At 41.1% G+C, this 24,440-nt stretch overlaps 1 pseudogene; it reads right to left on the bottom strand.

Moving 5' to 3' along the window:
* Window positions 1-7,213: 7,213 nt before the first annotated feature.
* Window positions 7,214-9,500, bottom strand: LOC101413242 (fructose-bisphosphate aldolase B pseudogene; annotated as a pseudogene).
* Between the last annotated feature and the right edge of the window lie 14,940 nt (window positions 9,501-24,440).

Here is a 24,440-nt window from a genome sequence, read left to right as displayed (position 1 = left end):
TAGCATCAATTCCTTCTAAATCATAGCCATATTCTTGCATTAATACTATCACATTTCCTAAACCTACATATCAACAAATATAAAACCACTTTAACCTAGAAAATGCACCTGGATTTATCCATATTTTGATTCCCTGCCGCTTTGTGCTCTTTAAGCTTCAGCGGTTTGTTCTTCCCTCCCATTTTCTCAGCATAAACTGGAAACAAAATACTCTGTCAACCTGATGCTCTTAAATCAGCCTCCCGTTGCAAAGTGCTGGCAATTTAAGAGGACTTCGCCTCTTGATTAAGACAATGCTGTGTTTACCAGGAGCCCATTGCAATTTCTCAGGTAGAGGACTGAAAGTACAGATCTGCCTCCCTTTACAAAATAAGATTTATCTCAAATTCGTGAAAGATAGGCAGGGCAAGGCCAGGTGTAAGCACTGGCAGAATTCTGCTATTCTGCCGGTAGCATATCAACATAGCAGCTTTGCTGTGGTGATTTTTTTTTCAATGATTAACTACCAAATGGATGCACCTGAATAACTGGACACAAAATTAATGCTTAAAAGATGCTCAAATCTTATGTAAAATGGCATAGCCTTCAATGTAATTATGAAAAAATGGTAAGCAAAATGAACAGAGCCTGCCATTTAACTTAATTTAATTTAAAATGTGATCTGGGATACGACATAACATTGCCAACTTTGGCTTGGCCAAGAAAGGGCAATTAAAAGCAACCCAACCAGCAACCATTGGTACCAATTCATCAAAGAAAGGCCATTTTCACAGTGAAAAAAACACAAGTGCCAGAAAGAAATGTCTCAGGGTAGTCTCTATCACTGCCCATAAATATATTAATGCTCTTTTAGGAAAGGCAGGACTTTATCTCCGTGGGACCTAGGTTCTTGGAGAAAGGGATGGGTGAGACCCACTTTCTTAGAAGAAAGCAGGAGCTGCGCCCTACCCCCACCCTTTGGTTGGACGTCTTTCTATCTGGAAAACTATAATAGGCTCCTGGTGAGTGTGGAATTGTCTGAGTCAAGAGAGAGTGCTCCTCTTAAATTGCTAGAATTTTGCCAAAACCTTTTATTAGGATTTTTCATGCATTAGTTTTCTTTTTTGAGGTATAGCTTTCAGGACAGTGCACATATCCGGAGTGTATGGTTCAAGAAATGTTTACATATGTGCACACCAGATTAAGATATATAACATTTTCAGTGCCCCCGAAGGCACACTCAAACCCCCTTTGGCCCATACCCCAGGGTAGGTGCTATTCTGATCTCTAGTGCCAGAATGTGGGATTGCTGCTTCATAAGGTATACATATGTTTTGCTTTAATAGGTAATGCCAAACCTTTGGCCAAAGTGTTGAACCAATGTACAGTCCTGACCAAGGACTCTTTGCTCACCCAGCCTTTCTACGATTGGCACTGAAAATGCCCAATGGCTCTTCTCTTGCTATTGGCTTGACCTAACCCATGACAAATTTTCATTACCCCCCTCCTGAATTTTTAATGGTGTTTGAGCCAATATGGTTGTCATTTGTCATTTGCTTGTGGTGGCAACCGCAGAATGAGCAATATGGCGACACACCATGATTTCAGTTAGTGCGGTTGTCCCTGTGGATTTCATGGTAAGTCTCCATGAGACAAACCAAGGTTATCTTGGTAAAACTCAGCAAACCATGATCTGTGTCATTACCTTATAAAACTGCAAAGCCTGAACTATTTCTTTTGCCTCCTGGGCAACAAGATACATGATTCTCAAAGGTCTCCCAAGAGCTGTTTGGAAAATAGTGGATTTTAAAATCCGGGAGTGCACAAGCAACCCAGGGACTTTGCCAATGGAGTGTCACCATTCAGGCCCCATTCCGAATGTAAACCAGCTGATGGTGTCTCTTTACGTTTTTCCCTCCTCCTCCCCAATTATAATTAGGTCTCAAATTTTTCATTTCAGCATTTATTCAATTAGTTTTGGAAAATGTGTACTTTTAAAGTTCTGGCCACAGCTGACAGAGCGTGTGTGACACAAATATTCTGTTTGGTATTCATGTCATAGACTATTCATGCCATTTGTTTAGAATTTGGTTTTATTTTAAACATCGCTTAAGACAAAAGAAACAGCAAAATGCCAAGTGGCAGTTTATCTGATCTGCTAAAAATGTTGCATTTAATCTAATCCTTTTCCAGGGATTTAGAAATGAAATAAATATATAAATTCCTACCAGAGAGCACCTCTACATTTTCTTGCCTCCAACCAAGCTAAGAATTCATTCCCAATGACAGGAAATGTTGCCTGGACTTGCTTTATAAACATCCAGCAAAAGCAATAGGAGGGGAGAAATAGATGAAGTCAGGATGGCCAAATGCAGATAATGGTTGAAACCGGGTGATAGGTCCTGGGCCTCGTTATACAAGTCTCTCTATGCTTGTGTGTTTGAACAGTTTCATAAAAAAATTTAAAAAGTCATACCAACAATAACAAAAGCAACCAAGCTCATAATAATTAAGTGGTATGGAACTATAGGACAAGCAGAATTTTAAAAATAATTTATGAAAGAGAAACATGAACTGGATATCTGATGATTTTAAGGAATTAGGATCATGGGATTGTGGTTATGTCTAAAAATTATACTCCTTATCTTTTGGAGATATGTCCTGAAATATGATATGGATGAAATGATATGATGTCTGTTTTTTGCTTCAAAATAACAGGGTGAGGAGAGGAAGTGGGTGGGATTGGCCGTGGGTAAATGGTTTAGCCTGGACAGCAGGGCAGAGATACTGCTCTATCTACTTTTGTGCATGTTCAGAAATAAAATATAAAGTATATATGTATATATAAATTCAAAGAAAAGAGATAAGTACTGTGCAATTGTAGAGAGTTGTTTTCCTGTTCATCCATAGGTTAAGAAAAGCTTAAGTTGAAAAATGGTCATGAAACCACCTATGTATAAAGCACCTCTGAAGTTATTCTTTCATTTGGGTAACACATTAAAAAGGAGAAAAATTTAAAAATGCAAATCCAAACAAAAAAGGCAATTCTCAGGTTCACATACAGGTGATTCAGTAGGTTAACGGACTCCCAGGGTTCCAGGTTCCAGTGCAAGGCTGCTTGGCTTCTGTGTCTCGTGGTGTGCCCATCACAGCACCAGTGGGTGGGCTGGAGGAGGCAGAAGCAGGACTCAGCTGCTAGATCTGGCTCCCACCACCTACTCCTTGTCTCTTCTAGAATTTCACAGGCCACCCTACAAGGACTGACAGTCTTTTCAGAACCAATGTCAGAACCTTCTATCTGGCAAATGCTCGGTCCCATAGGGGAACCATGGGACTGAACAGTGAGGTTGCAGGTGTGGTGGTTAGGAAAATCTGGCCTGGAAATCTGATTTCCTGGGTGTGAATTTGGACCTGTGTGACCTTGGATAAGTTGCTTAACCTCTCTGTACATCAGCTTCCTCAATTGTTACCATAGAAGTGATCAAAATAGTACCCCAAATCGTGGGTTATTGTGAGGAGTAAGTGGGATCAAACACTTAGAACAGTGCCTGACACATGGTAAGTGCTTCTGAAATATTAGCCATTGTTATTATTTTAAGTGGTCTGTCCTAAAACAGGGTGAGGGTAGGGAATACGGAATTAATGCTTAATTGATACAGAGTTTCTGTTTGGGGTGATGGCAGAAAACTTTTGGTGATGGATGGTGAGTGATAGCCTGTCAGAATTCTTCAACCCTGAGTTGCAGGGCTTGGTGTAGGAATGGGCATAGAATTCCCAAAGGACTAATCATGGCACTTACTGAAACTTTTCTGCTTGAGTTATCAGGGGCAAAAAATTCTGCTAGGTTGTTGAACCAACAGATGTGAATTGGGGACTTGGAGGTTGCCAGAGGTCATCATGCCCAAGAGAGCCCAAGAGATGAAAAGAGAGGCAGAGACCCAAAGCTATCATTTGAACCCCTGTATCCGGCTATGCCTGAAGCTGCAGAAACAACCCCTGCAGATTATGGAGTCCTAAGCCAATGACTGAATTACCTTTTCTGTACATACTAGTTAGTATTGGTTTTCTGTCACTGGCAAATACCCATATGCTGATGACACTCAAATCCACATCTGTGGCCAAAGCTTCTCTCTTGAGCAGCAGATCCATAGAAATAACTTCTGATTAAACAACCCCCACATAAATGTACCACAAGGATCTCAAACCCAACATGTTATTTGCTAAATATGGCAACCCTAACCATGCACAAATTTATATTTACTTGTTCATATTTTAAATTTTTCTACCAGAATATAAACTCTGTGAGGACAGGAATTTTGTTTATTCACTGCTGTATCTCCAGCATCTAGAAGAACACACATAGCAGAGGCTCTATAAATATTCGTTGAATAAATTGAATGAATGAATGAATGAACAAACAAATGAAATGAAGGCATTTTCTTGACTCCTTTTATGATCTCATCTACCATATTTAATCTGTTACTAAATCCTGTAGATTCATGAATACCTCAAATCTCTTATCTGATCCCATCACTGCACATCACTGCTTACTTCAAGTCCAAATTGCTTTTTTGCCTGGTCCATTGCAAAAGTTTCCTGGTTGCAGCCACCCTCCACACAACCGCCACCAGACTCCTTTTAAAGTGCAAATTAGATCCTCTAGCACCCCGGCTTAGAATTCATCAATGGTACTACAGAGTTTTCTGAATCAAATCCTGGCTCCTGTCTTCCTCTCCAGGCTCATCTCCTGATTTTCTCTTCATGCAGCTGTTGACCAAGAAAGAGGGAATCATTTGGGGCCTCCCAAATTCATCAGCACGTTTCCTGCCGCTACATTTTTGCACACGCTGTGGTATCCTTCCAGTGCTCACCTTTGTGCCTTCCTAATTCTCCTGCAAAGTCACATCCTGTCTTTCGGAAAGCCTTCTCTGGTCTCTGCCCACAACACTCCCCCACCATCACCGAGTTCTGATTTAGAAGCCCCTTCTCTATGTTCACAAAGCTTTCTGGGCACACTTTTTCCACCCAAACACTTACATAACACAGACTATTTTAGTGTTGACTAGCATCTTTATTTCCCTTTTCTTCCTCACAATATGGCTAGACTCCATTTCCCAGACACCCCTGCAGTTGGGTGGGGTCATGTGACTATGTCCTGGCCAACGGAATACGCAGCTGTGTATGTGTGCCATGCCCAGGCCTGGCACATAAAACTCTCACATATGGCCTTGCCTTTCCTTCCCCTCAGCTGAATAGGGTGTTGAGGACCTACGGAAGTGTAGAGCCCCAAGGTGGATGGAGTCACTGTGCAGTTCTGCGACTGGGCCCACTGTTGGGTCAAAATCAGAGCTAAAGATGGGAAAAAATACAGGAAATTCACCATTGTACTGACTTCAAGTTTTGCCTTCCTCCCTAACTTGCCTGCTATTGTTTACTTTTTGGAGTTCCCAGGTAGTAGCTTTTGTATTATGTCCAGAGATTTAAAATTGCAATCAGTGGGGCGGAGGGAACAGGCTTTAGAGGGCTTATTCCATCTTGGGTAGCACCCCCTCCATCATTTTGCTTTTGTATCCAAACTCCTGGCTCAGAGTGGGACTTAAATAATGTCGTTTTTTTTAAAAAGAAGTTGAAGGTTTAAAAAAAATCATGCAGAATAATAGAGTTCTCATATACCCTCACACACAATTTTCCCTGTTATTAACACTTTGCATTAGTGTGTTACCTTTGTTACAATTGATGAAATATTATTATAATTACACTATTAGCTATAGCCCATCGTTTACATTACAGTTCACTCTTTTCGTATAGCCTGTGGGCTTTTTCTTTTAATTTTCATTCTATTAACATACATAGAACCTAAAATTTTTCCCTTTTAACCACATTCAAATATATAATTCAGTGATGTTAATTACATTCACAATGTTGTGTTGCCATCACTCACCATCCATCACCAAACTTTTCAGCCATCACCCCAAACAGAAACTCTGTACCAATTAAGCATTAATTGCCTATTCCCTACCCTCATCCTGGCCCTCAGTGACCTGATTCTATGCATTTGCTTATTCTAATTATTTCATATCAGTGGATCATACAATATTTGGCCTTTTGTTCTGGTTTATTTCATTCGACATGGTGTCTTCAAGGTTTATCCATGTTGTCACCCAAACCAGAACTTCATTCCTTATTTTAATTAAATTTGTTTTATCTTTAATTCATTTCTTTTTATGGTTGAATATCCCATCATATGCATAGACCACATTTTGTTTATCCATTCTTCTATTGATGGGCACTTGGCTTGCTTCTATCTTTTGGCAATTGTGAATAATGCCACTGTTAAAATTAGTGTGCAAATATTGGTTTGAATTCCTGCTTTCAATTCTTCTGGGTATATACTAGATGTGGGATTGCCCCATCACATGCTATATCTATACTTAACTTTCTGAGGAATTGCCAAACTGTTTTCCATAGCTGCTGCACCATTATACATCCTCACCAACGAGAGTTTTCCTGTCTCTTCATCTTCTGTACACTTGTTTTGTTTTTTAAAATAATAGCCATTCTGGTGGGTGTGAAATGGTATCTCATTGTAGGTTTGATTTGCATTTCTCTAATGCATTTCCATAATGGCTAATGATGTTCAGCATTTTTTCATGTGCTTTTTGGCTATTTGTATACCTTCTTTGGAGAAATGTCTATTCAAGTCTTTTGCTCATTTTTAAATTGGGTTGTTTGTCTTTTTGTTGTTAAGTTGAAGTTTATTTGATATATTCTGGATGTTAAACCATTATTGGATACATGGTTTCCAAATAATTTCTCCTATTCTGGAGGTTGTCCTTTTATGTACTTGTTGAAGTCCTTTCATGCTAAAAAGTTTTAAAATTTTTTTCGGGTTTATAGAATACTTTCTTTTTTGGCTGCAGCTGTGTCCTTTATAACCTGTTTTGTTCAGTGGTTGTGATTTGGAGGGAGAGAAGATTTCATTTTAAAATCTACTTTTCATTAGGTGACTGACTACTCAGCAGAGTAGGGAGCTGGAATTATTGCAAGAACACCATTTTGTGGAAATTTGTCAGATCCTTGATATTTGTACTTGTATACTAATTTATTTTTTCCTTGTGTTTTCAGGTGTTCCCATATAATTATGTCTAATTGCCAGGATCAGTCAAAATCACTCCTTTTCAGCTCCTGCTAAGATACCTGGAAGAGCTAGAGCAAGGCTGGCTGGCACAAAGTCCTAGTAGGTGTAACTGGCAGTGAAGAGCGACTGGGTGGAGGCTGCACCAGAAGAGCGCGTGTGAACGTACTGCCCTTTGGCTGCCTGGCAGTTAGCCACAGCCCACTTCATAAAAGCCTCCTGGGTTGCCTTTTTGTTTGCAGCCTTGCCATTCCAGGCAGCAAGTTCACTGGCCTGCAGGGCCCATCCTTAAGAGAAACTTAATTTCCAGGGTCTTGGTAGAGGGCAAAGGTTGACAGCATTGAGGTTGAGAGTGGCATCTTATTCACTCATGACACCAGACAAAAAGGAGGTGCTAGAAACAGTGGTAGGAATGGTGCGATGGGGAGCTGTGACAGTGGCCATAGCCACTTGGTCTGGAGTGTACTTCTTGGTGCAGGCATGACCAGCAGTCACCATGTTGGGCTTCAGCAGGGTGCCCTCCAGGTGAACATGATGGTTATTCAGGGCCATGTGGACACAGCCAGGACCTCCTCAGTAACATATTGGCAGTGTTCCATGTCATGGTCTCCATCAGGAATGACCTCTGGTTCAATAATGGGTACTAATCCATTCTGCTGGCAGATGCTGGCATAGTGGGTCAGGGTATAGGTGTTCTCTCGGCTAGCAAGATTAGATAAATAGACACTGGTCAGCAATCCTCAGCTCAGTGTACCACTTCCCAAAATCAGCACCGTCCTTCTTGTACTGAGCACAGCGCTCAGAGAGGCCATCGAGCCCTTGAGTGGTGGTTTCTTTGTGCCTGCAAGAGGAGCAGTTCTTTGGTCTAACTTGATTCCCATCATGATCCACTTTTCCTTGAGGATGTTTCTGAACAGATTTCCCTGGCTGTCCTTCTGGTAGAAGTCTTGTTTTCCACAAGGATCACGCCTCCAATGCTCTGGTTGATAGTATTGTCCACAGTGAAGAGCATTTCTCAGAACTGCCTGCGGTTCTTTTCTGTATTCTCCACATTGATCCTCTGCACACAGTTTCCCGTGGTGCCTACAAACTCATCTGCAGCCAGTATTCCCTTTCCACTTGCAACAATGCACTGGGCGATTTTGGAAACTCCTTCTTCTATTCTAGGGTGAGGGTTGGAAATCAGTAACAGGTAGTTTGGGAGAAGAGAATCCTCTTAGATGTCAGAAGCCATGGGTGAGGCAGCAGCTGCCAAATAGGACCAAGTTTTTTATTTTGAGGACGTCCCATTTACCTATTTTTCTTTTGCTGCTCATGCTTCTAGTGTAAAACTAAGAAATCATTGCCTAACAGAAGATCCTGAAGATGCTTCCCTATGTTTTTTTTCTAGGAGTTTTAGAGTTTGTATTCTTATACTTAGATCTTTGATCAATTCTGCACTAGTTTTTGTATGTTGTGTGAAGTAGGGGTCCCCCTTCATTTTTGTGTGTGTGGATATCCAGTTTTCCCAGCACTATCTATTAAAGAGACTGTTCTTTCCCCATTGAGTAGATTTAGCACCCTTGTCAAAAATATATTGACCAGGAAGCGGACTTGGCCTAATGGATAGGGCGTCCACCTACCACATGGGAGGTCCAGGGTTTAAACCCTGGGTCTCCTTGACCTGTGTGGAGCTGGCCCATGCACAGCGCTGATGTGCACAAGGAGTATCCCCCCACACAGGGGTGTCCCCTGCTTAGGGGTGCCCCACGTGCAAGGTGCGCCCCATAAGGAGAGCCGCCCAGCGTGAAGGAAAGTGCAGCCTGCCCAAGAATGGCACCGCACACACAGAGAGCTGACAAAACAAGATGACAGAACAAAAAGAAACACAGATTCCCGGTGCCGCTGATAAGGATAGAAGCTGTCACAGAAGAACACACAGCGAATGGACACAGAGAGCAGACAAATGGGGGGGAGGTGGGAAGGGGAAAGAAATAAATTTTTAAAAAAATATATCTATCTTTAAAAAAAATCAATTGACCATGGATGTGACAGTCTATTTCAGAACTCTCAATTTGACTCCATTGGTCTATATGTCTGACCTTGTGCCAGTACCATCCTGTTTTGATTACTGTAGCTTTGTAATAAGTTTTAAAAATTGGGAAGTGTGAGTCCTCCCACTTCATTCTGTCCTTTCATATCTTAATAATATATAGTCTTCCCATCCATGAACATGGGATGTCCTTCCATTTATTTAACTCTTTTTTGATTTCTTTCAGTGACATTTTGTAGTTTTCCATGTATAAGTTCTTCACATCCTTGGTTAAGTTTACTACTAGATACTTGATTCTTTTAGCTGCTATTGTGAATGGATTTTTTTCTTGATTTCCTACTTCAGATTGTTCATGACTAGTGCATTGAAACTCTACTGATTTTGCATGTTTATTTTGTACCCTGCTACTTTGCTGAATTTGCTTATTAACTCTAGTAGCTTTATTGTAGATTTTTTCAGAATTTTCTCTATGTAAGTTCATGTCATCTGCTAATAGGGAAAATTTTACATATATTTATAATTGTTACATCTTCTTGATGAACTGACCCCTTCATAAGTATACAGTGATCTTCTTTGTCCCTCATAACTGTTTTTGACTTAAAAGTCTATTTTATCTGATATTAGTATAGCTACCCCAGCTCTCTTTTGGTTACTATTTGCATGGTATATTCTTTTCCATCCTTTCACTTCCAATTTATTTGTGTCTTTGAATTTAAAATGAGTCTCTTGTAAAAAGCATATATTTGGGTCATGCTTTTTTTTTTAAAAAAAACTATTCTGTCAATTTCTGTCTTTTTACTGGAGAGCTTAATCCATTTACATTTTTTAAAAGGATTTATTTATTTATTTTATTTCTCTCCTCTCCCCCTCCACCCCCCAGTTGTCTGTTCTCTGTGTCCATTCACTGCGTGTTCTTGTTTTTGTCCGCTTCTGTTGTTGTCAGCAGCATGGGAATCTGTGTTTCTTTTTGTTGCATCATCTTTACTGTGTCAGCTCTCCGTGTGTGCGGCACCATTCTTGGGCAGGCTGCACTGTCTTTTGCACTGGGCGGCTCTCCTTACGGGGTGCAGTCCTTGCGCATGGGGCTCCCCTACGTGGGGACACCTCTGCATGGCATGGCACTCCTTGCGTGTGTCAGCACTGCACATGGGCCAGCTCCACACGGGTCAAGGAGGCCTGGGGTTTGAACTGTGGACCTCCCATGTGGTAGACAGATGCCCCAATCACCGTGCCAAGTCCACTTCCCCCATTTACATTTAAAACAACTATCAATAATTCAGAACTTTTTTCTGCCCTTGTGATATTTGGTCTTTGTAAGTCTTATATCTTTTTTAGCCCTCAATTCTTCCACTAATATCTACTCTGATATTTATTTGATTTTTATATTGTACCATTTTAAGTCCCTTCTTATTTCTTTCTGTATATATTTTCCATATATTTTTCTTTGTTACCATGGAACTTAAATTTAGCATTCTAAATCTATAGCAGTCACTTTTGATTTGACATGAATTTAACTTCAATAGCATATACATATGCTGTTCCTATATCCCTTCATATTCCCACCTTTTGCTGTATTTGTTACAAATTATATATTTATACATTGTATATCCAAGACCAAAGATTTATTATTACTTTTTATGCTTTGCATTTTAAAACATGTACAAAGTAAAAAGTGGAGTTATATACAAAAAAAAATACAACAGTATTGGTATTTACAACATTTTTATTTCTCTCTTTATGTCTTTTTGATCTGCTCTCTAGTGTCCTTTCCTTTCAGTTTGAATAACTCCCTTTAACATGGCTTGTAAGGCAGAAACTCTCTCAGCTTTTGTTTATCTGGGAATGTCTTAATCCATCCCTCATTTTTGAAACAGTCTCACCAGATAAAAATTCTTGGTTGCTAATTGTTTTCTTTCAGCACTTTAAATATTCCATCCCACTGCCTTCTTTTTTCCCTAGTTTCTGGTGAGAAATCAGCACTTAATCTTATTGGGATTCCCTTGTACATAACATATTGTTTTTCTCTTGCAGCTTTCAAAACTCCTTGCTCTCGGCATTCAGAAGCTAGACTACTATAAGTCTTGGTGTGGTTCTCTCTAAGTTTATCCTGTTTGAAGTTCATTGGGTTTCGTGAATGTGCATCTGCAAGTCTTTCATTAAATTTGGGAAGTTTTCTGCCATTACTTCTTTGAATAGTCCTTCTGCCACTTTCTCTCCTTATTCTCCTTCTGGGACTCTCATAATATGTATATTGGTATGCGCGATGGTGTACCACAGGTCTTTTAGGCTCTATTCACTTTTTTTCATTCTTTTTATTTCTGCTCCATAATCTGAATCTTTTCAACTGCCTAGTCTTTGAGTCAACTGATTCTTTCTTCTACCAGCTCCAATTTGCTTTTGAAACCCTGTAGGGAATTTTTCATTTCAGTTGTTGTGGTCTTCAACTCCAGTATTTCTGTTTGGTTCCCTTTTAAAATTTTATCTCTTTATTGAATTTCTCATATTACTCATTTATTGTTTTCCTGATATCCTTTAAATATTTCTCTGTGTTTTCTTTTATTTCCTTGAGAATATAAGTCTTTGACCAGTACATCCAAATTCTTTTCTTCTTTGTTGATGGTTTCTGGATTTTTTATGTTGTTCCTTTGGATGGGCCATCATTTTCTGTTTCTTTGTTTGTCTTGTAATCTTTTGTTGTCCACTTTACATTTTAATATTTTAAAATATTAATTCTGGGATTTAGTCCCTGAGCTGTAGGTTCCTTAAGTTTGTATACATTTAGTGATATGATAGAGATTTCCTTGAATGCCAGGAGCTAACAAAAACAAACCAGTGCAAAAAAACTCCTTTCACAGTCTTGGCAAATTGACTCTGCATTGGTTGGTGCTCTCCTTCAGATTTTACCTCTCCAATCAACAAGATTAGGCCAAGGTAAATGTGAAGTGCAGGGTCCTCTCCATTTTTTTCTGAGCTTTTGTCTTGTCCTGGGCTTGTGCTTAATTATGGACTTGTAATCCCCCATTTACAGGAATTTGAATGGCCTCTCCAATTCCTATGAAATACATTCCCCCCAATTCTGGGTACTCTATTTTATAATTTACAGCAGCTAATCCTTTGCCCTAGGCCATTTTGACTTGTTTCTTTTTTAAAAATAAATCTTATTTATTTATTTTATTTATTTCTCTCCCCTCCCCCCCAGCTCTCTGTGTGCATTCACTGTGTGTTCTTCCATGACCACTTCTATCCTTATCAGTGGCACCGGGAATCTGTGTTTATTTTTGTTGTGTCATCTTGTGTCAGCTCTCCGGGTGTGCAGTGCCATTCTTGGGCAGGCTGCACTTTCTTTCACACTGGGCAGCTCTCCTTATGGGGCGCACTCCTTGTGCGTGGGGCTCCCCTATGTGGGGGACACCCCTGCATGGCACGGCACTGTGCATGGGCCAGCTCCACATGGGTCAAGGAGGCCCAGGGTTTGAACTGCAGACCTCCCATATGGTAGGCAGATGCCCTATCCATTGGGCCAAGTTCGCTTCCCTTAATTGCTTCTTATACTGCTTTAGCTGTCCACAAGCTGCTTCTGCTTGTATGGCATGTTCTCAGAGGGTAAGACAGAGGCAAGTTTCCTGGTTTAGTCTTTCAGGCTGCCACCTGATAGATTGGTACCAACATAAAGGCACCACTGTATGCACCTAGAGGTTAGTGTGCTCCCTCTGGGCCAGGGCTCCACATCACCCTAGGGAAGGGGCCAGCAAAGGCACCATGAACTTCTCCTACCATTTAAAAAAGCTCTATTTTCTTGATTCAGCACTTGCTCAATTACTGCAACCCTTTAACTGTTCTCTAGAATTTTGAGGAAGATGGCTTTGCAAGTTTTTGCTAGTTGTTCAGAGATTCAGTGGGGGAATGGGACCCTGGATCACCTTACACTACTTTCTTGGTTGACACTGCCAGATGCTTTTTCTAATAATGTTTTGTTAGGTGGACTAATTAATTACTCCATCTCATAAAATCATTCATGGCATGCTCTGACCAGAGCAGCATTTCTTGTTCTTGCTTTATAATTTAAAGTATGAAAATTTTGAAATAGTTCTCAGGAGAACTGCAAATGTGATTAAAAGAGAGAAAGTAGACTCTCTGAAGAGAAGTAACACTATGTGGTATTACTTAACTTTCCTGGTGGCAAATGACTGAGCAATGAAAATTTTACATATAGATCTTCAAATTAATAAAGGAAAAACCATGAAAAGTGTTAGGAAAAGAGATAGAGACCAGGCAGAGGTCTTGATGGGGTTCAGATCCTTTTGTTCCAGCAAAGCATGGGTGTTAAAGGTATAGATTTGAGAGCAATGAGGGCCAGCCTGTGTTTAAATTCTGCTGTATGCCATTTTCCAGCCATGTGATGGTGGAAAAGTTACTTAAAGTCTCTTAGTCTCTGCTTCTTTGTATAGGGCCAACACTATAACTATCTCATGGAGTATTTATGAGGACTAAATGAGTTAATACAAAGTGCTTATTACAATGTGTGGCACATAGTGTTTGTTCATTTAAACGCAGTTTATCCTTGCTAATGGGGAGTCATGGAAGGTCTCTGGCTTTCCTGCCACCCCGTGCTCCATCTTCAGGAAAAGATTCTTGGGCGGCAATCACACCTCTGATTAGGTGCTCAATAAATGTTTGAGGAATGCATAACTGAATGATTACAATGGCCCTTATGTATCTGGTGGGAAGAAATAACAAAACGTAGAGTAGCTAGGCAGTAGCAGTACGGATTGTGTGATCAACTGACCCAGTTTACCTGGGACTTTGGGGTTTTCCTCGCCATGGGATTTTTGGTGCTAACGCCAGTGAAGCTCAGGCAATCCAGGATGAGGTGATCGCCCTAAGTATGGGTACCACCCAAAGGTCCATTCCATTAAAATACTGTTTTCAAAATAAGTGTAAGGAGAGGCTCTGATGGCCAACTCATTTATGTGCCCATAGCAAAGGCAATGGCAATTGCAATGACAATTCACTTCCTGGCCATGACAAGTGTGTGTGCATGGGCCCCCATCAATAATAATAGCTGCAATGTAGTGATTGCATGGCACAGGATGGGATTTGTACTGTGTGCTTTACATGCTTAAGAGGGAGCAGAGTGCCATTAAAAGCACAACTTTTGAAACTAGATGATCTGGTTCAAATCCTGGTGTGCCACTTAATAGCTTGGTGTTGTTGGGCACATTTCTTAGCCTCTCTGTGCCTCAGTTTCTCCAGCTGAAAAATGGAGATAATAGCAGTACTCATCTTTTAAAGTTGTAAGGAGAATAAATTTGTTCATACATGTGAAGCCTTTAGAAGAGGGACAGATGCTCAATAAAGGTTTGGTTGAGGTTAGAGATTATTATTATTTCTGTTGTTATTTATGCTCCCAGGTAACCTACATCCCTCATCTACGTCTTTCCCTTTCTCACATCCCAGCCTCTTCTGTCCTCCATGAGCCATCTGCACCTTACCTTCTGTTTCCTCTTCCTGCTCTCTCCCTCCACTACCAAAGGGGCCACCTATAATTTACTCTTCCTTGCAGGCTTGTGTAGGCTGAGCTCCCTCACAAGAGCACCTGGCGGAGGGAGCCCAGGAGCGCTGAAAGCCATGTCCTTCCTCTTAATGAGGAACTGCCTCTGTCTAGAAGGGGTGTTTTTTTCCTAATTCACATAAGACTGGACAAGCCATGGCAGAAATGTGTCAATGGTTTGGGAAGGAATAAGAGTTAGTGGCTATATTTCATATTTCAAGTCTTTCAGATCTCCTAGGTGCCTGGGTCATGCTAATCTCCAACTTCTTTACTTCCCTGATGATGTCTGTACAGATCAAGGATGGAGGCATGTTTTTTGCTTATTAGTGCAATTTTTCGATAGGAAACTACTTTACCTAGGGAAAGCATGTAAAGATGTAAAAATTTTAAGGACCCACAATAGTAATATCAGCTATAATTAAAATGGTTTGGTTAAAAGAAATGGTGGAAAAAAACATTAAAAAAAGATGGTGGTGGGAAACAGACTTGGCCCAGTGGTTAGGGCATCCGTCTACCACATGGGAGGTCCGCGGTTCAAACCCCGGGCCTCGTTGACCCGTGTGGAGCTGGTCCACGCGCAGTACTGATGCGCGCAAGGAGTGCTGCGCCACACAGGGGTGTCCCCTGTGTAGGGGAGCCCCACGCGCAAGGAGTGCACCCCGTAAGGAGAGCCGCCCAGCGTGAAAGAAAGTGCAGCCTGCCCAGGAATGGCGCCGCCCACACTTCCCATGCTGCTGACAACAGAAGCGGACAAAGAAACAAGACGCAGCAAATAGACACAGAGAACAGACAACCGGGGGGGGGGGGGATTAAATAAATGAATAAATCTTTTAAAAAAATAAAATAAAAAAAGATGGTGGAAGTCTCTTTCAAAATATTATGTAATGTGCAGATAACAAATAGCCATAGAATACCTGTTATATAGGTTACTACTGAGCATGAAATTGATTTTATCTTAATATTCACTTCCAAGTTTGAAAAATTTGCACCATTTGTCTCTTTCAGTGTTATATAAAATATTGGCTACAGGGGAATCCTGCTGGTTATTTTCTGATTGGGTGGGAAACTAAGGTTCTGTTCCTGCTAGAACATGTTCTTCTTTTTTCTGCAATGTCTGCTAGTTCAACAGCAACCAGGTGAGCAAATCTTACTATACAGAATATAAGTAAATATCAGTTACCCATTTCACTACCTTTTCTGTCAAGGACAGTGCTCTTTGTTCTGAATAGGGTAGAAGCAGCATTGATAAAATAAGTGAGTATTTGGAAGAATGAACTTTGGGGAGCCAATAAAATGGAATCTTAAAGAATTGAGCAAACTTAAAAATTAAATCATTGACAGAGTGACCGAGGTCAAAGCCTGAAAATGGGGAACTGTTACTCCGACTTTCAGAATGGTAAGGAAAGATCTGGCAAACTCAGGGCCCTGAGATTAAGCAGATCTTGTCAGATCCTGGGACAGACCCTTAATGAGCTGTTTGTTAGAATCTAGGAAAAAAAGAGCTAACTACTACACACTGTCATGGGTTTGCCAAACGTAATCAGGTGAGAATCACCTAGTGAGAGAGAACATGTTATTCAGCCATCCATATACCCACACCCTTTGCCATGGGTGTCTCTCCCACTAATGGAGTGGGATCTATTTGCTCTGTCCTTGACTTTGTGTTTGGTCATGTGATGTGTGTTGGCCAATACAATGGAGCAGAAATGCCCAAGTGCTCATTCTGAGCGTAGGCCTTAAGGGGCTTCTGTGCTTCCCCTTGTCCTCCTGTGCCTGTGCCTCTGCCTGTGCCTCTGCCGCTGTCATGAGAAGGATCTGTCCTAGCCAGCAGGCTAATCTTGGGATGAAAAGAAGAGGCATGAAGCCACTGTAGCCTGAAGCACAGCCACCTAGCCAAACCCAGGCTACTTGAACAGGGCACAGATGCAAAGCCCACCCAACCGAGATGAGCAGAGCCCCCAAGTGTACTCTCAGACCCATGCACTGAACACATGCTTGATGTCATAGGCCTCTGCCCTGTTACGATTCTGTGTTATGCAGCATTAATGTGGGAATAGAAAACCAATACACCTAGTTTTCTCCTTTGATTGGTAAGTCAGAGCCAAAGATAGATGGCAGTGGATCTTTGACAAACATGCAGTAAGTTCTGTCCCTACAACCTTAAAGGAGAGATGAAGGATCAGAAGCCAGATGCTATTAAAATGAGGTTATTAGAATATTATTCAGCCATAAAAAAGGAATGAAGTCCTGATACATGCAACAACATGGGTAAACCTTGAAGACATCATGTTGAGTGAAATCAGTCAGACACAAAAGACATATATCATCTCACTGATTTGAGATAATTAGAATATGTAAATTCATAGAGTCAGAAACTAGAATACAGGTTATCAAGGTTGGGATGGAGGTAGGGAATGTAGGGTTAATATTTAATGGGTACAGAGTTTCCATTTGGGGTGATGGAAAAGTTTCAGTAATGGATGATGATGATGGCGGCACAACATTGTGAATGTAATTAACATCACTGAATTGTATATTTGAAAGTGGTTAAAACGGGGAATTTTAGATCGTATACATGTTACCAGAAGAAAAAATTTAAAAAGTAACAGTGAACTCTAATGTAAACCACAATCTATAGTAATAATAATAATAATAATAATAATAATAATGTCTCATCAATTGTAACAAAGTTATCACACAAATGTAGAATGTTAATAATAGGGAAAATTGCATGAGTAAGGGGGGATATATGGGAATCCTTTACTTACTGCATAGTTTTTCCATAAACCTAATACATCTCTAATAAAAATAAAACAAAACAAAAAAATCAAGAAAAATAAGTTATTAATATTTGAAGAACTACATCCTAAGAGTGCTAAGTAGCATAGGTTTCTGGTAGAACAGTAAGGCTTTTCGCTATATGACCATATTCACTATATCTCATCCATGTATAGAAGCCACCTATCAGATTTGCAGGAGATTAGAAAAATAGCAAATGCCTCTAATGATGAGTAGGGGTACAAAAACTGTCATGACCCTTGAAGCAATGGGTGAAATATAACCAGATGAAATTAACATGGGTAAATGTAAATCCTGTACTAGAGACTAATAAAACCTCATACACACACAGACACCTTTTGATTTTGTATATTCTTTTTATCTAGCAATCCCACTTCTAGAAATTTATATGAAGGAAAAAATGTATGTAAAGATGGGTGGGGTAGGAGTAAAGAGAGAGCCTAGAGGTAAGGTCTGTGCAGAATTAATAATAATATTTAAAAATTGGGTAGCAGCCTGAATATATGTCAGTGGGGATTGGTAACTAAATTATCGTCTATGCAAACAAAAGAAAATGAGGCAATCCTTAAAAACTGTGCCGTGTTTTAAGAAAATGAGGCAATCCTTAAAAACTGTGAGAAACCAGCAATGCTTCTCAAACCGGGATCTGAAAACATGAGAATTACCTGGGGAGCTGGTAAAACATACAAGTTCCTAGGCCCTCCCCAGAGCACTGAATCAGAGTCTCTGGGGAGCCCAGGGAAACACATGTTCAACAAGCACCCTCCAATAATTCTGATGCACACTTAAAATTTGAGAATTACTGTAGAGAAGAACATTTAATGGCATAGGAAAATGTTCATGGCATAATAAGGGACAAAGCAAATTCCAAAACAGAATGATCCTTTTTATGGAAAAATACACATATGTGTAGAAGAAATTATTGAAAGATAAAGACAAAAATGTTAACCATGGTTAACTTAAAGATATATGACATTAATGGGAAGATAGTAGGCAGAAGGGAAGGGGATTGTCCCATTTTATTCTATACTTGTAGTTCCAAGGGAATTGTGTACCACTCACCTGGAAGATTCCATTTACATTCAAACAGTATTGGATGTGGGGGAAATGGAGAGGAGGGGTCAAAGATGGATCTAAAGTTTGGAAGAATGGTGATGCATGCATGGAAATAAGGACATTCAGAAGAGAAGCTGGTTTAGGGAAGAAAGATAAATTGGTTCTGAACATGGTGCATTTGAGGTGCTGGTGGCACGCCCAGAGGAGACAACGAAAAAAGGCAGTTGGAATTCTCGGTCTCGAGTTCACGAAATTGAGTGTGGGGCTAGAGATGTAGATTTAAAGACAATACAAGCTGTAGGAGTAGATTAAAGCAAGGAGGAAGATAGATTAGAGACAGAAGCCAAGATCAGGTCTCTAGAGAAGCCTTTGATTAGTGGAAAGGAAAGGAAGAAGAAAAGCCATCAAAGAAATCAAATAGGGAGTGTCAGTAAAGAGGAAGAACCAATAAGGTCCGGTGTCACCAGCCCTCTCCCAGAGAAAACTTTTGGGCAGAAGAGGATGAAAACCTGGGTTTGGCCACTGCTTTGGACAAATAGATCATGGCCATAGAAATGACTCCATGGTTTTCATGCTCTTTTCAAGAGAAGCTAGGACAAATTTCCATCAGCATTCTTTTCCCCAGAGAAACTGAATTGGAATTTGGGGTGTTCTTCTGATCAAGGAACTTTGAGTTGCTCTGTGCCATATACATCTTTGAGAAGTAATTTATGTTTCTCTTCTCTGCAGTTTTCCTTTTCTTTCCCTACTCTGCTTTCTTGCCATGGTTAAGATGTGGGACTGAACAAAGAGTAGAATCTACCTACAAAACATTTCCCTGTTTGGCTTTTGTTTCCAAAACTCTCATCCCCTCCAGGGAGTTGTAATGGTGTCCTAGAGAATGTGAGACAAGAGAGAGAATACTTTTGAGAAAAAAAAGAAGGATTTTTCTAAGACCAAAAAGAACTTCCTCTTGCTGGGGACAAGAGAGAAGTGTCTGAGAGCCTGGCGAGCCACAGGTGCAAGCACTCTGCATCCTGACAGTACAGGGAGATGAGGTGGGTTCCAGGCAGAGCTGAGTGACTGGAGCTGGGCCCCGGTCTAGGCACCCAGCCAGCCAAGACCTCCCATCTTCCCAGCACAGTCAAGAACCAGCAGAGCCTGAGGAGTTCGAGGCCCCCTGCAGGCTGAGCCTGTGACAGCACAGTGATACCAGTGGGGATCAAGGCCTGAGGTCCAGAGGGTAACGCTGAGGTCGTGTTTCTGCCTGAGCCCCAGAACCTTGGCACACTCAAAAGAGTGGGGGAGGGAGCAAGAATGTCATCTGGGGTTGAATTTCCCACCAGCTTGGCAAGACGGGATTAGTTGCTTCATGGAAAATAAAGTCCTGCTCACCTTAGTTTGCGGATTGAGATTGATGTGCACTGCTTTAGAGGATGTCAGGCTCATATTCACAAGCAAAACAAGTGCTTGCCTTCATCTGGGAAGAAAATGGAGGAGATGTAATGAGTATCTTTAGATGCTGTGAGAATTTGGGTGCAGCTCGAGTGATCAGTTTGGTAGGATGTGTAGAGGAAGGTCAAAATAGGTGACTTCCTTGTCAGAGAAAATGGATTCAAGTCCATCTCTGCTGTTTAAGCTTCCTGTGACTCTGGCCAAGGTAGTTTGTCTCTCTGGGCTCAAGTTTTGTCAAATGTAAATGTGAAATAGTTTGTCAAATGTAAAATAGCTTGGATTAAGTGAACGCTAAGGCTCCTTCCCCATTTTGAACTTCTTTGGGTTTGTCAAGTTTCTCATCTCTAAGAAATGAGGTGGCTTTAGCAGACTCATTGCCATGGATATGACCGAGGATCACAGCCAACTTCGCCAAAGACCTGGCACATGAGAGCAAATCAGCAAGCCAGGACTGCGAGCATTACTGAGGAGCCTACAAGTGTGAGCTTTAATCTACACAGATTCAGTATTTCAGATATGGTGCATCAGTCCATGTACATTTAATTGGGGGGAGGGGAAGCAGAGGGTGGTGAAACTATCAAGTTTGACTTTTAAGGCTGGGTCATCGGTAAAGTTTCCATTCGCATCCTGATCTCAGAGGGCTAATCTGTCACTCTGGAGAGCAATTTCTCATTAACACAATGTCAATACTGCTGGGGGTTGGCTAGGCCACCTTTGGAAGAGGTTAAATTACCTTTTAATCAGCACATGGAAGAGTAAGGCTTCTGTTCCATCATGGCACGGCAGGCTTGCTAATTTGACTTCTTATAAAGGCCAAGGCAGTTCTAAATGTACCTGTGTGATACGACCAGCATCATTTCCAGAGAGGCAGAAGACAGGAAAAGAAGGTTTCTGCGTTTTCTGCAGCTGTTATCCAAACGGGCGTAATTGATGTGAGTGCAGTGGATTAGAGCTAATGGCCTGTCTTTAATTATGGAGGCAGTGACACAAGACCTCAAGGATGATAATGCACTAACCAGATGATGGACCACTTTCTCAGTTATGAGTTCACTGAGTAATTGGGTAGGAGAGTCAGCCTAATGTCAAGGTGGGCTAAATTCCATGTTTCTCCTAGGATCGGGGCCTGGTCCTGAAGAGGTACAGGCCTGTGTTTATAAGATGTGTCCAAACTCACACTGACAAGGTCTCCTGGGAACATTCACACACAAGGCCCCAGATGAAAGTGCTTTGAAGTCCATTACTCTGGGAATTGATTCCCTATTTAAACCATAATAATTGACATCAATCTGCGTCCAAAATCCATCAGCCACCATGGAAAGACGGGACTTTCTGTCTTGTATCATTCCCCAGAGCAATAAAACAACAAACAAATAACCTTTTATCCACTAGCTTGAAAAATAATGACAGTAACTGTTGCAAAACTGCCTGTTATCACACTAAATCTACTCTCAATATTCAGCAATAGAACCTTCAAGTATCAGCAGGACACATGGCTTCTCAGCCACAGACTACATTTCCCAGTGTCCATTGTAGCAGTGTGAGGCCAGGTGACTAAGTTTCAACCAATAAGAAAGAGGCTGCAATGATGTGGCTGTGTCATGCCATTAAAGGAGACAGCTCATCCTCCACTTAATTTTTTCCCCTTCCTGTGGCGAGAATGAGGGTATGGTGGCTGTGGTCCAGAGTCAATCTTGAAGACAAAAATTGATGAAGTGATAGGAGAGAAGGTACCTGGGCCCCTAGGTGACCTTGCTGAGCAAAGCCATCCTACCTCTGGCAACCACCTACAAGCTTGGGCTTCCACCTGACGGGGAGCTAGATCTATCTCATTTAAGCCACTGCCGTTTTGGTCTCTGTTAAAATGAACACAGTGATACAGCACCATCCAGGTTACAGGGCACTTTCATATGTTTTATCTGTTTGCTGTGCAAGACAGCCCATTCAAGTAGATAGTTAGGGGAGTGATTAGAACATTCATTTGACGGGAGAGGTAACGGGCTCAGAGAGGACTTGCCTTTTATCCTCAGTCGCACAGCTATACAGATACGGAACTACACCTTGAACCCAGGTCTTTGATTCCCATTTCAGTGCTCCTTTTACTCTAACACTGCTCCTCCGCCTCCTCCCTACCCACATCCCCACTGCAATCTCTAGGCCTCTTTCTGTGTGTGCATGAGAGGGAAGTGCCCAGTCATGAGAACTCTTAACTCGTGCTCTTTTGATTGTTTAAGAGTCCCCATCGAACTCTTCTCAATACACTCCCTTCCTTTCCACGTCCTCCAGACCCCCTCCAAAAATAACAAAAAAGAAAAGCTCTATAAAGAATGGATTTTTTATGGTTGATGGTCTTGCTTAAAATAAGAACAGTCCAAGGGGGTGGGCAGTGGGAAGAGTATTTTATCAATGACATTACTTAGAATTGCCAGCACATGGTGGAATACAAAGCAGAACAACTATTAGTCAGTTTTATTATTATTTTTAAATTCTTGACAGGCAATGAACCCCTTATTGCCTGTACCCCCTTCTGCACCCTGGTTGGACCACCCCCCATCACCTCCTCTTGGTGTGCCACAAAGTAATAGTAATGAAGGAAAGCAAAATCATACAATGTAAAATCCACATAACTTTTGCCTTGCTTTCTTGGATAGGTATATATTTCCAGGAAATGGCTTGCATGTTTGTACCAATTGCCGCCTGTTACATTTAGAGGAGCTTCTGTAAAGAAAAAAGAGCTCATCTGTTTCCTTGGGTTTTTCCTTCCCTCTTATCTCCATAGCTACAAGAGTTGGTTCTGTGCATTTTTTAAGTTGGCATTTTGCCCAACTCAACTTGATTATAAAGGTTGGGAGGGACCATGAGCTCTGTGGTTTGATTCCTGGGTAAGTTGGCTGTTTAGAAAGATAACATTGACAGGAGAGACAGCCTGCAGATGGGAAGGCAATTATAGAGATTCTGTTTTTTATTATGGGGCCACCAAATGACTCACTGGTTTGGGCCCTTCCTTAGAAAATCTCAGGAAGGTAAGAGCTTGGGAGAAATCAGCAAAAAGGCTTAATGGTAGGGTTGCCAGATTAAATACAGGATGCCCAGGTAAATTTGCATTTCAGATAGACAATTAATACTTTCTTAGTATAAGTATGTCCCCAAATATCGCATGGGCTATACTTACACTAAAAAAAATACAGGATGGTCAGTGAAATTTGCACTTCATCTAAATGAGTAATTTTAAGCACAACTATATCCCAAATATTGCATGGGATACACTTATACCAAAAAAGTCAGAATGCCCAGTTAAATTTGCATTTCCAGTAAACGAGGAATCATTTTTTTAGAATAAATATGTCCCAGGAAATATTGGGGACAGACTTACAGTTAACATCATTCCTTGTTCATCTGAAGTGCAAAATTCACTGGGTATCCTACATCTTTATTTGCTACATCTGGCAGCTCTACTTACAGATCTCCGGCAAGATTTTATGAAATGGTGGTCTCTTTCAGTTCAGGAACAGCCACTTTCTCATAAAGGATTGTGTAAGCTGTTTGGTTTTAGGTTGGTGGGTTTTTTTTGGTGGGGGGAGGGGTGCATACAGGGAGAAGATTAAGGGGAAAGAGATTGGACTGGATGACAGGAGACTGGAGACTTTGTCGTGTTCCACCAGCTGTGTGACCTTAGGTGAGGTACTTCACCTGCCTGAGCCTCAGTTCCCTAAAACGAGGGCATTAAATGATCCCTCAAAGGGTAATAGTAATGATCCTATAGTCCTGTGTCCTTCCCATGCTACTAATATTTTGATGGAATTCCTTATCCCCTGAGAAGATATAGGTCAGTGCTGTACCCTAGAAATACAATGTAGGCCACATGTGTAAATTAAAATTTTCTAGTAGCCACATTATAAAAGAAAAAAAAACAGGGGAAGTGAATTTCAAGAATACACCTGATTTAACCCATTATAATAAAATATTTCAATGCAAAACCAACATAAAAATTATTAATGAGGTATTTTACACTCTTTTGTACTAAGTCCTCAAAATCTGGTATGTATACTTACAGCCCTTTTCACTTTGGACTAGCGACATGTCAAGTGCCAGTAGCTACATGTGGCTTGTTATGGTTTGAACACATCCCCCACAAAGACATGTTCAAGTCCTAATGCCTGGTCCTGTGGATGTGAACCCATTTGCAAAGAGGCTCTTCGAAAATGTCATTAGTTAGGGTGACGCCAAATCAAATCAGGGTGGGTCTTGATCCAGTGTGACTGAAGTTCTTATAAGCAGAGAAAATTTGGACACAGTGAGGAGGAGGAGACAGAAGGACACAGATGGTCATGTGACCAAGGCAGAGACTGAGTTACGGATGGCCGACAGCCACCACCAAAATGCAACAGACTTCAGAGAAAGTCTGACTTTGACAGAAGAACTCAGCAGATAGTACAAAGAGTTCCCATATGCGCCCC

The sequence above is a fragment of the Dasypus novemcinctus genome, chromosome X, assembly GCF_030445035.2.
Source record: "Dasypus novemcinctus isolate mDasNov1 chromosome X, mDasNov1.1.hap2, whole genome shotgun sequence".
NCBI classification, from domain to species: domain Eukaryota; kingdom Metazoa; phylum Chordata; class Mammalia; order Cingulata; family Dasypodidae; genus Dasypus; species Dasypus novemcinctus.
Note: the sequence above shows the minus strand (reverse complement) of the source record. Positions and strands in the feature narration are given on the sequence as shown.